The sequence below is a fragment of the Coregonus lavaretus genome (genome assembly GCF_964263955.1).
Source record: "Coregonus lavaretus genome assembly, chromosome: 9".
Lineage (NCBI taxonomy): Eukaryota > Metazoa > Chordata > Actinopteri > Salmoniformes > Salmonidae > Coregonus > Coregonus lavaretus.
This window is the reverse complement of record NC_139996.1, coordinates 49,520,840-49,536,204: the sequence shown is the minus strand read 5'-3', so window position 1 is coordinate 49,536,204 and position 15,365 is coordinate 49,520,840. Positions and strand designations below refer to the sequence as shown.

Below are 15,365 nucleotides of genomic sequence, written 5' to 3'. Positions count from 1 at the left end.
CAGACTCTCTCTGTTAGGATCATGCCGGCAGGCCAGGAAATCCTGCAACAAAAGGACAAGATATCTCTGTCGTCTCTCTAGAGAAAAGGGTCTAGGGTCAATAAGTCATTCCTTGTTTAGACACATTTAAAGGCTTAGTCGCCTTAAAATTACATTATTTTTTAGCAAAAATCATGGTATCATCCTGTGTGGCCCTTATGATCTCATCAATAGGCCATTTCTGACATTATGTAGTCGTCAGCAGCTGACGCTGGCTAACTGCACCCATGCTACAGTCATGACCTTCACATGCCTCTCCTGTTTGGACAACACAGGGAATTTGCAGTGCCCTGTACAGGCATTAACCTCAGTGATGGTGATTGCATGTTTCCACTATGTTAGAGATGGAATTACTTGAGGTGAATGAGAGACTCTCTTTTTGAAATCCCTCGTAATCCGCTTTTGCCGATTTATTTTAACGTCTCCTGGTTGTCCACAGTCTGTCTGGTCTCTTTAGACAAACTAGGCTGTCATAAAAACCTCATCGCTTACGTAATTACACTTTTTGCTACTAAGCGCCCTGTCGCAAAATGGGGGATCATTCTACCACAAAAAGGTCTGCATTTGGTTGCACAATGCTCTAAACAGGGCATTTAAAATGTACTGTGGCCTGTGGAAGTTGGCCTTTCCTTAAAGTTCAGGTTGAAGTTCATTTCTGGAAGTCAAGTGAGCTTCTGTTGCCAATAGGCTACCTCCTCATTAATTAGCAATGCAAGAGGTTTATGTAATTTCTCAGCTAAATGCCAAGCTCACAAAGAATGAGCCTTCATTTTGAATCAGCACCAGACACCTTCCTCACTGCCAGTTATCGCAACCTGCGTGGAGATCAATGGACTACTGTAGCGAAAGTGCTGTATGCACAAGGGGGTTTAAAGCTTCCTAGCATTCCTCTCTCAGCAGTGAATCCAGACATGATTTATTTACACTATTGAAACAATTTTACTTTCTTATCCCGCTGTAAAGTTTGATAGTCAGTCAAGGCTCAGGTTTCTCATCCAGTCTTTATTAGAATGTCTATATTTTCACTCCTTGAATTAACTCCTGGAGCAGTGGTTTTAATGAATAGGTATTTTTGGATCTCTCTCTCTCTTTCCCCTCTCCTCTCTCCCCTCTCTTCTCTCCTTTCTCTCGACTGTGGAGTATTCTGTAGGGAACGTGTCTGGGTGTAAGCAGTGCCGGTGAAATGGCAGGCTTCAGTGCTCTCACAGTCAAATCCAGGGATTTATAGCATGACAGGAAGTCTCCTGTGCACCTGGGAGCAGCCCTTCTCTTCTCAAATGTATTTTTTTTTCTTTCTCTTTCCCTCTCTCACTGCCCATGGTGACTTATGACTGGTGCTATTGTATTACAACTCAGGGTTAGTCAGGGCTGTGCAGACGGGGTGGAGGGGTGGCGCAGGGAGAGAGAAAACTTGGACTCTCTCCCCTTTCCGTGTCTATCAAGTGACCGGGGGGACCGGCTTTGCAATCTTTCTCTGTTTTCTCTGCATTCTGGCGACCTGATCGGAATACGGGTTGTGGGTTTAAACTCTAGAAGTCAGGAATTGTGTACGTACGTGTGTGTATTGTATAAGCGACCCAGAAGGGGAAAGGTGGTGCTGTACTGCAGCCCTTGTTTCCTTCTCCACAGTAACACCACATAGCAGAGCTCCAGTGGAATGTATGCCTGCACTAGAGGGCTGCATCATGAAAAATGTCGACCCCGCCGCAATGGTCTCTGTTGGGACCTGCGGGTCCTGACAGAGATCATTGCGGCGGGGTCGGCATTTTTCATGATTGGTTTGGGAGCGGGCGGTCAGGCAGACAACTTTGAGATTAAAATACTTTTGTTGTCCCGCAGATGATTTGTAAACGGCCGTCTTTCTGCTTTGTATGCGTTAGCCTACCTATTGAATTAAAAACACATCTTTGTAGCATTATTCACACACTCAGAATTTGCTGCTTTAAGTTAAGTAGCCTACCTCTCAAGTGCGCGTAGTATATGTGTGGTCTCAATTAAATAGAGTAGGCTGACTATGCATGGTTGGAGAATCACGTGTCAGTTATCTTTCCAAGGAAATTAAAGTAAATATGATTAAACTCTAAACTATACTACAGTGCCTGTCCATAAATATTGATAATGGAAAGATGTGGAGGGCGCTCAACCAGCGTGAGTCAAGGTGCAATCCAAAAATGTGATCGTCATTGAAAGGGAAAAGGTGTACCACGCACATAGGCTACCATGGTGAGCGAGCTTTGCACCTTTTGATTTTCAATAAATATTGATTACCCATTTATTTGTCTCTGTCTGCTAATCGTCCTCCTAAAAAGTAGGCTATATCCTATGTGCAAAACTTATCGCAAGAGAAAGTGTCCGCTTTCATCATTCTTGCTGCTTCAAGTTCAGTAGCTTTGTGCTCAGAGATCAGGTGCGTGTGTGGTCTCAATTAAATAGAATAGGCTATAGCCTATCCACGGGCGGAGAAGCACAGGGCCATTATCTTTCCAATGAAATGTACTTCCTAAATATGATTAGGCTACAGTTTACTACATTGCCTGGAAATATTGATCACCCATATTTTTCTCAGTCTGAAAATCGTCCCACTCCCAAAAGGTAGGCTGTAAAACGTAGCTCAAGAGAAATTGCAAGTCTTCAACTCTGCTCTCTTCAAACTACGTCTGTTGGACCACCAAGTAATACAGATAGACTAATATAATGGGCCATATGAGAATCTCTGCTAATTTAACCTATTACTTAGGTTCTTTTTGCACACTTTGATATTGCCTATAGGGTGCAGTATTGCTGGGACCATGGCTGGCATGTGAACTGTGTCACATATGCCTAAAATAACATTGCGGGACTGGGGTTGGGTTCAGGACCAGTTCTTGCAGTAGTGGGTGAGAGTCTGACAGAAAGCCAGCAAGTGTGAGCGGGTGCAGTATGAGAAGCCGGGATAAATAAATCAGTCCCGTACAGACCTCTGGCCTGCACCATCAGACAGAGCCACAGTCATAGCTTTGAGAACAGAGCCTTACAATAACTAGCTTACACCACTGAACTTGTTTGTATAAACCCAGGCACACATCCATCAGCACTAGTGTAGCAGGGACACACTATCTCTCTCATACACGCACACGCCCTCAGAAGAAATTAACCTTTTGAGCTGTAATCTCCCTTGTGATCTAGTAGTGTTAGCCCTCGCATGAGAACAGCCTCTGACTCGTGTTTCTCTTCCAGTCCAGACTCCCCCTCCTCCGCTCCTCTGTCAGGGTGTGTAATCCAAAGACAGAGGGGGGGTTGTTGTGTGTAGAGATCAGCCCCACCATTCGTTTTCCAGCCATCTGTTCCGAGATGCCTGAGTCACATTCTGATTACCGCAGAAAACTATACAGCAAACTGGACAGACCAAGCTCGCCTCTTTATGTTCCAATCTCGTCGAGCTCTCAAATGGCCACCCCACGCGTCTAATGGAAGGGCAGTGCCTTCCCCCTGCCTGGCTGCAGTGGAACAGCGATTCCTCTTCATCAGCAAAAGGCTAGCTCCAGGTCTCACACAGGGCTTTTATACAGCCTTGTATTCATAGCATGTACAGCCCTGGAAATGGAGTAAGCAAGACCCAAATCTTGAATGCCGAGGCCGTCTAAGTCAAACGGGAGAAGTAGGCCAACGTTCCTCTCTTCAGACTCCATGGGAGACATTTCCATTTGTCATGTTCAGTGCCATTTTAAGACGAAAAGCAGCCTTTCCTACCCACGGATCACAAGCTATAATGCCAACACCATCGCAGTCCCTTTTCAGAGAATGTACAACCGCCTCATTGTGGTCGGTGCAGGCTGTCTCCCTTTTTTGTGTAACACAGTTCAGCCCCAAATGGGAATCATTGAAGTGGATGCCTGTCTTGAAGTTGAGTGTTTGTGGCTTCCTTTGAAATGGGGTGGCGGATAATTGAATACACAGAAGGAAAATGCAGGACCTGTGCCACGTTTTCCGTTTCTGGCGAGCTGCCAGGGAGTTTCAACTTTCCAACCATGCCATGGTCCACTCAAGACCAAACCAGCACAGTCAGTCAGCTGCTCTGCTTTACACATGGATCACATCCATAGCTGCAATTCTTTCAACATTTCATCATTTCTACACATCAGTCATTTTGGTTAAAATAAGGTTAGCATTTTAAGTTTGCCAGATAAAAACAAATACTTGCCTCAGTTGGCACTTGCAGCTTAAAATGGTTTCTAGACTGATGAAATCAAACAGCCAAGACCCCTATCTCTGAAGAAAGAAACTGAAAAACACAAAGCTAGCTCTCTGCCCCAAGGAGAAGTAGTTGCTTGGTTTAGACCAGTGTTGTTTATTTTTGTCTGTTTGAAAATTAGTTTGGCAGTGCAGCACCTACAGATGCTGCCAAGACAGACTTAGTGTTGTCACGATACCAGAATTTTGACTTTGATAACAATACCAGGTTTAGTATCACAATACTCGATACCATCACGATACTTGATACCAAAACGATACTACAACTAAAAAAACAAGGCGTATTAGCCAAAGTCACAGAATGGCACTTGATACAGTGCCTTCAGAAATTATTCATACCCCTTGACTTATTCCACATTTTTTTGTGTTACAGCCTGAATTCAAAATTGATTAAATATATTTTTGTATTGAAAATGAAATGCAGAATTATTGCATTTACATAAGTATTCACACCACTGAGTCAATACTTTGTAGAAGCACCATTGGCAGCGATTACAGCTGTGAGTCTTTCTGGGTAAGTCTCTAAGAGCTCTCCACACCTGGATTGTGCAACATTTGGCCATTATTCTTTTCAAAATACTTCAAGCTCTGTCAAAATGGTTGTTGATCATTGCTAGACAACCATTTTCAGGTCTTGCCATAGATTGTCAAGTAGATTTAAGTAAATCAGGAACATTCACTATGTTCTTGGTAAGCAAGTACAGTGTAGATTTGGCCTTGTGTTTTAGGTTATTGTCCTGCTGAAAGCAGGGTTTCCGTTAGGAAAATGTGGTCCCCAGACATTTGACTGGCAACATTTTAATTAACTGGACATTTTGAGAAAACTGACGGACCCATATGCATTGGGTGTGGAACCTGATTAGGGCGTTCACTCACAATGCTCAGAATGACAGAAATCATATTTTGTTTATGTTAAGTAATATTAAAAGAACAAACAAGTTGAGGATGCAACGATGTGCGGTCCTTCTCACCGAATTCTGATGTGCACTTTGAAGATGGTAGAATTAGGCTTGGGCGGAATCTGGATTGTCATACGTTCATACCGACCTTGTGTAATACTGGGATATTTGGTAATACCGGCACTGAACACAATGGCGCTGTTTTCAATCCCCACTGATACTATGTAATCCGAAGGTTAGCAATGCTAATAAGTACATGTAAAATCCCATAGAGAATGCTAACTAAATGCTAATGAGCGCATTGTAAACATTTTGTACAGTGTCTGACCTAAACTATAAAAGTAACTAAAAAATGCTACTCACAGTTTGCTGCATACACAAAACAAATATTATCCAGCAAGGCTCTTGATCCAGGAGGTGATTCTCTGCTGTTACAAAGCAAATGCTTGATTTTAGGACACATCGCTGCACTCTATACTCCTTTATAAACTGGTCATCTTTGTATACCCGTCGCAAGACCCACTGGTTGATGCTTATTTATAAAACCCTCTTAGGCCTCACTCCCCCCTATCTGAGATACCTACTGCAGCCATCATCCTCCACATAGAACACCCGTTCTGCCAGTCACATTCTGTTAATGGTCCCCAAAGCACACACATCCCTGGGTCGCTCATCTTTTCAGTTTGCTGTAGCTAGCGACAGGAACGAGCTGCAAAAAAACACTCAAACTGGACAGTTTTATCTCCATCTCTTCATTCAAAGACTCAATCATGGACACACTTACTGACAGTTGTGGCTGCTTTGCGTGATGCATTATTGTCTACCTTCTTGCCTTTGTGCTGTTGTCTGTGCCATAAAATGTTTGTAATGTTTTGTGCTGCTACCGTGTTGTGCCATGTTGTGTTGCTACCATGTTGTTGTCATGTGGTGTTGCTGCCATGCTATGTTGTTGTCTTAGGTCTCTCTTTATGTAGTGTTGTCTCTCATGTCGTGATGTGTGTTTTGTCCTATATTTTAATTTTTGATCCCCGTCCCCGCAGGAGGCCTTTTGGTAGGCCGTCATTGTAAATAAGAATTTGTTCTTAACAGACTTGCCTAATTAAATAAAGGTAAAAATATATATAATTTTTTGAGGAATAAGCTAACCACTTAGCTAGATAACGAACTAGCTACTAAAGTAGCAAACCAAATGCACAACTGCAATGCATTTAGCACATTTTAGATAGTTAACTTAATAGTTATGAGATAACTAGCTGGCAAACATTTAGTTGTGAATTCCATAACGTAATTAGATCACCTGGCACATGCTGCACAACAGTGAGTGACTCACAAGTCTCCGGTCTCTCGTCATTGTCCCGTGGATTTTTCTAAATACCCCGGTATACTGTAGATATGGTATACCTCCAAAGCCTAGTTAGAATAAAGAACAGCAAAATCACTGGCCTATGTCAATATGGAGGACCAAAGCTGCCATAATTAGAATTAATTGAATAAATACATAAATGCACACATTAATAGATAAATACATGAATAAATAAATAAATGCACACATACAGTGCATTCGGAAAGTATTCAGATTTTTTTTTTACGTTACAGCCTTATTCTAAAATGGATAAAAAAATAAAAAAAATCTCATCAATCTACACACAATACCCCGTAATGACGAAGCGAAAACAGGTTTTTAGAATTTTTTTGCAAATGTATACTAAATAAATAACAGATACCTTATTTACATACAGCACAAGTCAAAAGTTTGGACACACCTACTCATTCAAGGGTTTTTCTTTATTTTTACTATTTTCTATATTGTAGAATAATAGTGAAGACATCAACTATGAAATAACACATATGGAATCATGTAGTAACCAAAAAAGTGTCTGTAGAGCCCCGAGACAGAATTGAATCGAGGCACAAATCTGGGGAAGGGTACCAAAAAATGTCTACAGCATTGAAGGTCCCCAAGAACACAGTGGCCTCCATCAAAAGTTTGGAACCACCAAGACTCTTCCTAGAGCTGGGGGAGAAGTGCCTTGGTCAGGGAGGTGACCAAGAACTCGATGGTCACTCTGACAGAGCTCCAGAGTTCTGCTGTGGAGATGGGAAAACCTTCCAGAAGGGCAACCATCTGTGCAGCACTCCACCGATCAGGCCTTTATGGTAGAGTGGCCAGTAAAAGGCACATGACAGCCCACTTGGAGTTTTGTTAAAAGGCACCAAAAGGACTCTGACCATGAGAAACAAGAGTCTCTGGTCTGATGAAACCAAGATTGAACTCTTTGGCCTGAATGCCAAGCGTCACATCTGGAGGAAACCTGGCAACATCCCTACTGTGAAGCATGGTGGTGGAAGCATCATGCTGTGGGGATGTTTTTCAGCGGCAGGGACTGGGAGACTAGTCAGGGTTGAGGGAAAGATGAACGGAGCAAAGTACAGAGAGATCCTTGATGAAAACCTGCTCCAGAGCGCTCAGGACCTCAGACTGGGGCAAAGGTTCACCTTCCAACAGGACAACGACCCTAAGCACACAGCCAAGACAACGCAGGAGTGGCTTCGGGACAAGTCGCTTAATTTCCTTGGGTGGCCCAGCCAGAGCCCGGACATAAACCCGATCGAACATCTCTGGAGAGACCTGAAAATAGCTGTTCAGTGACGCTTCCCATCCAACCTGACAGAGCTTTTTATAAATGTGTTACAAATTTTACAAACTTGTTTTTACTTTGTCATTATGGGGTATTATGTGTAGATTGATAAAGGAAAAAAACAATTTAATCAATTTTAGAATAAGGCTGTAATGTAACAAAATGTGGAAAAAGTCAATGGGTCTGAATACTTTCTTATTGCAGTGTAAATAGATAAATAAATGCACAAATAAATAGAAAAATATATAAATGGATAAATGATTGCGCACATAAATAGATACATAATTATTTAAATAATGAATCTCACTTTCTTTCATTTTATTCACTTAGATTATTTGTTATTTTATTTAGTTCTGTATGTCTTCCTCTAATATCATAATGGGGGGGTGTCAAACAAACGTATGTGGGTGCTATCTAACACACCATTGGTTGATCAATGCCATGGCACGTTGATCGATTGCATTTGCCTGGGCTGCGTTCAGTATGACAGAACGTGTTAAAAGTTGAAAGGACATATTTAACACATTAACACCCCATAAACAATCACATGTAGCGCATATAGCCATGTCTCAATATTATGTCACTTTTGGGGGGGAAATTGGATATCAAATGTATTATATGCTGCTGTGCCACACATGCACAATAAAAACACATAAAAATAACAAATGGAACATTGTCCTTGCTTGACGTAGAAACAGGTGAACAGTTTTGGAATACTGAGCCAATGACTGCCTGCCTGCACCAGATGGCTGTGTTACGAGTGGGTTGCTTTTGACAATATGGCATCGGACTACAGCCATATAGTTTTGAACCTAGAAGAAGACCAAGGGACAAGAAGGAATCGACTGGGATGGGCAAGAGGAGTGTCCAGTTGTCCAGAAAAGCATGGTAAACTAATGTTACAGAGTATCAAGCTAGCTAGCTTGGCTACAACTGATAAAGTCAAGTTGGCCAGCTAGCTGCATTGTACAGCCAGAATCAGTTTTTCACGTAGCTAGCTAGCTAGATAATTAACTAAACTGCAATTATCATAAACCATTATTATCTAGGTAGCTAAATATCTGTCATATGTAAAGCAAGCAGGATTGTGGCATGTCAGAAGCAATGCATGTTGGCTAGCTCACGTTAACTAGATCACTTATTAAGCAATAGAGTGGATACTTAATGAATAAACTAGCAGCTAGCTAACTACAGTCAAGTAAGGAGGAGCATGTTGTCATGATGGAATACATCACCATTGAGAAGCTAGCCACAATACGGATTAGCCACAATAGTGGAATTTACTGTTCGCCTTAGCAATTGTTAGTGAGATGAGATGTGGTGCCATAAAATATAAATAATATCTTAGCTAGCTATAAATTCACATGTATGCCATGTAATTTGTCATAGCCGTTTTCACAAAATGGCATGCATACATTTAATCAGATCTATTTGCATGTATAGACATGAATGTGAAGTAGGCATACTGATACATGAATCCTAAATACAGGTACCATTTTCTTTTTAATCTCTGCAGGTTTGTCATCTGATTTCTTGGAGCCTGGTGGAGATGGATGCAACCATTCTACAAGGCAGGACATTTCTCTGCATCTAGGTTGAGGCTTGCTACCAGCAGGAACATGGAGCACTCTGTCGTAATGATATTATTGCTTTCCTTTACATTGCACGATACTAGGTAGGAGGCCCTGGGCCAGTGGGAGGTCAGGGGTGAGGCTACTCTCTTTTTCTAGCACTCACTACGTCTATCCGTCTCTCTCCAGGTTCTACAGAGACAGAATGGTCCAAGGACCTCCAGAGCCTTCTGACCAACTACCTGCGATCTCTCCAGAGCAGTAAGCTACACTCATAATAGTATACTTGATGCACCGTGTAAACCTCCTTCACTGTGGCAGTCTGCCTGTGTGATGACATGGCATATGTGACCCATTTCAAGAAGCTAAGCGTATGTCTCACGTCACTATTTCACAGGAGAGGCATTTTTTTGGCAGAAACGTCTTCTGGAACATGTGAACTTTCATGTGCCTTAATAATAAGCTAGCTAACATTGAACCTAGTTGGTTAGCTTTAGCTACCTGCTGATTCGTGCATGGTAGTATTGCCGTGTTCAAAACAACTGGGAACTCAGAAAAAGAAGAGGTCAAATCATGATGTCAGTGATCTTCAGGTTGGAAAGTCTGAGCTCTAGAAAGAGGCCAGAGTTCCCGAGTTGGATGACCGTTCAAATCGATTTTTCCCAGTCGGCGCTCGTTTTTTTTTTGCGTTCCCAGTTGTTTTGAATGCTCGGAAGTCTGCGATTTCCAAGTTCCCCGTTGTTTTAAACACGTCATTAGAGTTGGGATTTTGGTTAATTGTTTAGCTAGCTAGCTACATGTCTAAACAAAACACTCCACTATGCAAGTAACCATTTCACTGTACCGTTTACACCTTCTGTATCCATGTGACAAATAAACTTTTGATTTTATTTGATATAGTGTGTGTTTACCAGAGACGGTAATGTGAAGAACAACATGACCTGCACCAAAGTCAGATTAGGATATAGGCTAAGGATTTAGTGTATTTGTACTACTACTTTTTGCTACTACTTTCACCACTTTTAGTCTCAAAATCTTTTGGTTCTTTACTACTCTGTGCATCCTTAAAGAGATGGGTGGGGCTAAGACTTAAGAGGGTGTGAACGATGCTGAATGGGTGTAGACAAAGAAGAGCTCTCCAGTAGGTGTACCAAAACATTCAAGTGGGGTTAGAAGTTTATCAACTTTCAAAGCAGAATTATTTTCCCATTGTTCCTCAACTGCAGTGTATGATATACAATTTTCTCTACTTTTATCCAATGTAAACAACACCATTTCAAATGTTGCTACATAGGACCGAATCCAGGTGGTGGGTCACATATTATCCAGAGCCACTGGTTGAATTGGATTGACTGTACTCATGCTATCTCCTCCCTGTAAAAGTCTCCCAGACTTTTATCAAAATGAACAAGTCCATCCCCCTATCCCCAGGTGAGTCTGCTGGGCTATGGAACTCTAGAGCAGCACATGAAAAAACCTGCCACCCTGTTGTCAGCTATATGAAGACAGTTCCCTGAGGAAGGATGCAACTATCAAGGCTTTTAAAGGCCACATTTTGGTGATGACCATTACATTTACATTTTACATTTTAGTCATTTAGCAGACACTCTTATCCAGAGCGACTTACAGGAGCAATTAGGGTTAAGTTCCTTGCTCAAGGGCACATCGACAGATTTTTCACCTAGTCGGCTCGGGAAATAGAACCAGCGACCTTTCGGTTACTGGCACTACGCTCTTAACCACTAAGCTACCTGCCGCCCAAATGCAATATAGTTTTGTATAAACTCATTTTAATTGTATTGTTAGATTACAAAACAATAACTTTTTCATAGCATGTTTGTCACACTAACTTTGACTAACTTCTATGGTAGCTTAAACACAAAGACAACACTTGGAGCTTATGATTCAAAAGGTCTAAAGTAAATGCAATTCTCATGTCCTGGGTGAATACATTTTTATTAATATATATCAGACATCACACAGGTTTGGCAACTAAAATATTGAAGACTGGGACAAGTAGACAAAGTGAATATAAGTCAGTGCTTGTGTCTGTAGCTGTTGGTATGAATTTGAGCGGTTACATACATATTTACAGAATGGCTGTGAGACAGAGAGAGACTGTTGCTGTACTCCCAGGTAAGGCCCTTGCTTCTGGTACCAGTGAAGGCCACAGTCTTCAGTCCGGCAGCTTGAAGATGTGTCACCATCCAGGCCCATGTCACAGCATGCAGTTGCCTGATAGGGAGATGACAATAAATTCAATATGTACCTTTCATCACCAAAGTCATGTTAGCATTTACAGCACATGTTGCTGAACAATTCAACCCTTTTGTTAGTGTCATTGATATATGGAAATTCACATACAATATTCAGTTCATAATCATTGACTAATACCTCTAGGGCAGGGGTAGGCAACCCTGGTCCTAGAGTGTCACAGGCACTTTATGTTTTTGATTTAACCGACCTGGAAGACCAGGTGTGTTGAATTTAGGCAATCACTCAACTGATCAATTAGTTCAGTTGGTCAGGGCTGTGTTCAGTACATACAAATGTAATAGAACGTTCAATTGAACGGAAACAGTGCTGTACTGAACGACTAGTTGAAAAATAGGGAGGGGTTGGGTTGTGGGTTCAAAATGCACTGCTGCCCTTTAAATCCAGGTAATCTAGAAATCACTTCTAGGCAAATCCCCGCCTTATTTTAGCTCATTGGTCACCATAGCAACACCCACCCGTAGTATGCGTTCCAGCAGGTATATCTCACTGGTCATCCCCAAAGCCAACACCTCCTTTGGTCGCCATTCCTTCCAGTTCTCTGCTGCAAATTACTGGAACGAACTGCAAAAATCTCTGAAGCTGGAGACACTTATCTCCCTCACTAACTTTAAGCATCAGTTGTCAGAGCAGCTTACCGATCACTGTACCTGTACACAGCCCATCTGAAATTAGCCCACCCAACTACCTCATCCCCATATTGTTATTTACATTATTTATTTTGCTCATTTGCACCCCAGTATCTCTATTTGCACATCATCTTCTGCACATCTATCACTCCAGTGTTAATACTCAATTGTAATTATTTTGCACTATGGCCTATTTATTGCCTTACTACATTTGCACACACTGTAGATAGATTTTCTAGTGTGTTATTGACTGTACGTTTTGTTTATTCCATATGTAACTCTGTGTTGTTGTTTTTATCGCACTGCTTTGCTTTATCTTGGCCAGGTCGCAGTTGTAAATGAGAACTTGTTCTCAACTGGCTTACCTGGTTAAATAAAGAATACTTCACTCATTTGCTTCAAGCCACACCCCGGCACACCCACCGAATGGAGCAAACGTATCAGTCTGTTGAAGAACGTACAATAATGTTTTGGGAAAACGTGGCGCTGAGTACAAACCGTTCCGCAACGTAGAAAATGTTCAAGCGAACTGAACAAACCCGTTGTTGTGCCTAGTTGAAACTCAATCCTGTGGCACTCCAGGAACAGGGTTGCCTACCCCTGCTCTAGGGTCCTGTGGTGAAATGACTGCTGTGCAAGGTATTGGACAAAGCGTCTCTGTGTAGTGATAGTAATCTAGGATAGCCTCCCCCTTGTCAATGGAATTGTACTTGGTGTGAAGGCAGAACTTATCCTAAAATCAGTACTACGCTGAGATTCTTTGAATATGTGCCCTGGCCTGTCAGCAATGACACTCCACCTGAAATGCAACAACAACAACAACATAAACAAGAATTAGCTTAGTCAGTCAGTAACTTAGTTAACTAGCCCATGAAACACTCATTTAAAACGTGCACAAGCCCCCTAATCAGCCAAGCTATATGAAAACAACACAGCCTATTTGCAGTAAAATTAGGAGGGGCACTTTTCTTGCCAACTTTCAGTCACAAAAGCATAAATAAACAGGCAGGGGAACAAAGTAGTTTGACAAAAACAGTTCAAATAGTCAGTAACTAGCTACCAATATAGCTAGCAATTATATAGCTAGTTATTTTCTAGAAACCTAGCTAGAGTCCACTTAGCTAGCTAGCCAAGGTGAACTATTGGTGGGGGTTAGCTAGCTAAGGTGAACTCTGTTGGTGGGAGTAAGATAACGTTAGCTAGCTTTCCCCCTACAGTTTCAAGATAGCTGGCTAGTTAATGGAATTTCTATCAATCAGATGAATAACTAGCAAATATATTCTGTCACCTATAAGTCGCTTGTAGCAGCTATATATTCTGTCACCTATAAGTCGCTTGTAGCAGCTAGCTGACCCAAGTTTTCGATGCATACCTCCACACGGAAAAGCAGGTAATCTGGAGATGCGTAGTTTTAGCAGCAGCCAGCACTTTATGTGAATCTAACCACAATAAAGATTAGCCACAATAATGGAATTTATGGTTCACCTTCAAAATATAGGCCCCTCATTGAAATGGACACAAATAGTGAAATCATGCCATATTTGCAAGAGATAATGCTTAACAAGTTATATAAATTCAACAAAGACAATAAGTTAATTTGACCAAAAAAAAGACAAATCAGTTGAAATCGCACTGTGGATGTATTAGACTTCATAATTGCATTGGGGGCATACTTATATTTTGCTGTACAGCCTTACCTATGGATTGTGGATCAAGTCAATGGGGTATCAGCCTATTCAGTGACACCCACAGAACACAATTGTGAAGAGTGTACACAAATATTACCATTGTAGCTCATATTGCAGGACTTTGACTGTGGGAAATCACCTCCCCAGGCAGTCTATTGTGTGTAATGGACAGTCAAACTGCAATGTACACAGCCTTACCTATTGTAAAAAATGGCTAGCTGCCATCTGAGCGGTCAGCTGTGAATGCCCTCACCCACTAGTACTTAATGTGATGTAATTGGTTCTGACTCGCTACAGGCTGCAAGAACAGTACAGATGCTTCTTAGTCCAGGACTTGTATTATCTTTATCAACAGCACACACTATAGTATTCACACTCACACAGAAATCTCCAGTTTACATAGGATGGACTTGTGGTTCTGAAAGGTAAGAACAAATATACAATGTTGTAAGCTATGCAATAGGAATGTCTACACAGGAAATAATGGCATAGCATGTATACAGGGATATTCAGCAGTATATGTATAAACATCTCATGGAGAGAGAGAGAGAACTAATTAAGACAGGCGAGATTTATGGCCCTCTCTCTCATGACTGGTGGAGATCTTATCCGATCTGTGTCTGGTGCCACAGTCTAGGAAACATCTAGAATCTCTCGCCATGGCTTAACAGTAACGTGAACTATGAAAATGCAGCGGTAAAGTGTACGTACAGGCTATAGGAATGAACCATCTCTAAACAATAACATCTACTGCAAAACACTCATGCAATACAGGCACTTATAAATGACATGCACATGGAGTATCTGAAATATACATAAGCTGCAGCAGTACTATACAGCTACAAACGTAACAAGGTAATTATGCCTAAGGTAATTGCTTGCAGTCAATCACCATAATGTAGCGTTAACCCCCCCGACAATAAACCCCACAACTCACTTCTTGAATGCACACACAAACGTACTAAAATAAACACACTGATAACTTGGTCAGCAGCCAAACTTTCGTCTTCTTCTTTGGGATTTGGTTGGCGGATCGCATCTAACTTTTAAGGCCTACACCGCCATTTACTGTACTGGAGTGTGAGGCCAGTCACGGCCTACCTAGATTAAATTCTCTTCATTGGTCCTGTTCCTCTAAGAAAGTTAAATAGAGCCCTAGACACCACTCCCCTTCCCTTTCCTCCCCCCACTACACCACCCCAACCCTGTCCAATCCTCTCTATCCCTTTCACACAATCTCTCCCTATCTACGGTCATACAGTTCACAAAATAACACATGCTCCACTGTTTCCTCCACTAAACATGAATCACACAGACAACGTGTGTCTTTATCTGCTGACAACGAAAGCCACTGTGACCTGCAGTGGGAGGGATCAGAGTCCAAATGTGCATTCAG

At 41.8% G+C, this 15,365-nt stretch overlaps 1 protein-coding gene and 1 pseudogene across 3 annotated transcripts in view; one reads left to right on the top strand and one right to left on the bottom strand.

Moving 5' to 3' along the window:
- Positions 1–15,365, top strand: part of znf609a (zinc finger protein 609a) — a 190,006-nt gene that overhangs the window by 94,991 nt on the left and 79,650 nt on the right. The gene's annotated exons all lie outside the window — the stretch shown is intronic.
- LOC311135203 (prostamide/prostaglandin F synthase-like) overlaps positions 11,480–15,365 on the bottom strand; it is a 44,476-nt pseudogene continuing 40,590 nt past the window's right edge. The window contains exon 6 of the transcript XR_014615413.1: positions 11,480–11,613. The product of XR_014615413.1 is annotated as a prostamide/prostaglandin F synthase-like (transcript). The remainder of the gene's footprint in view (positions 11,614–15,365) is intronic.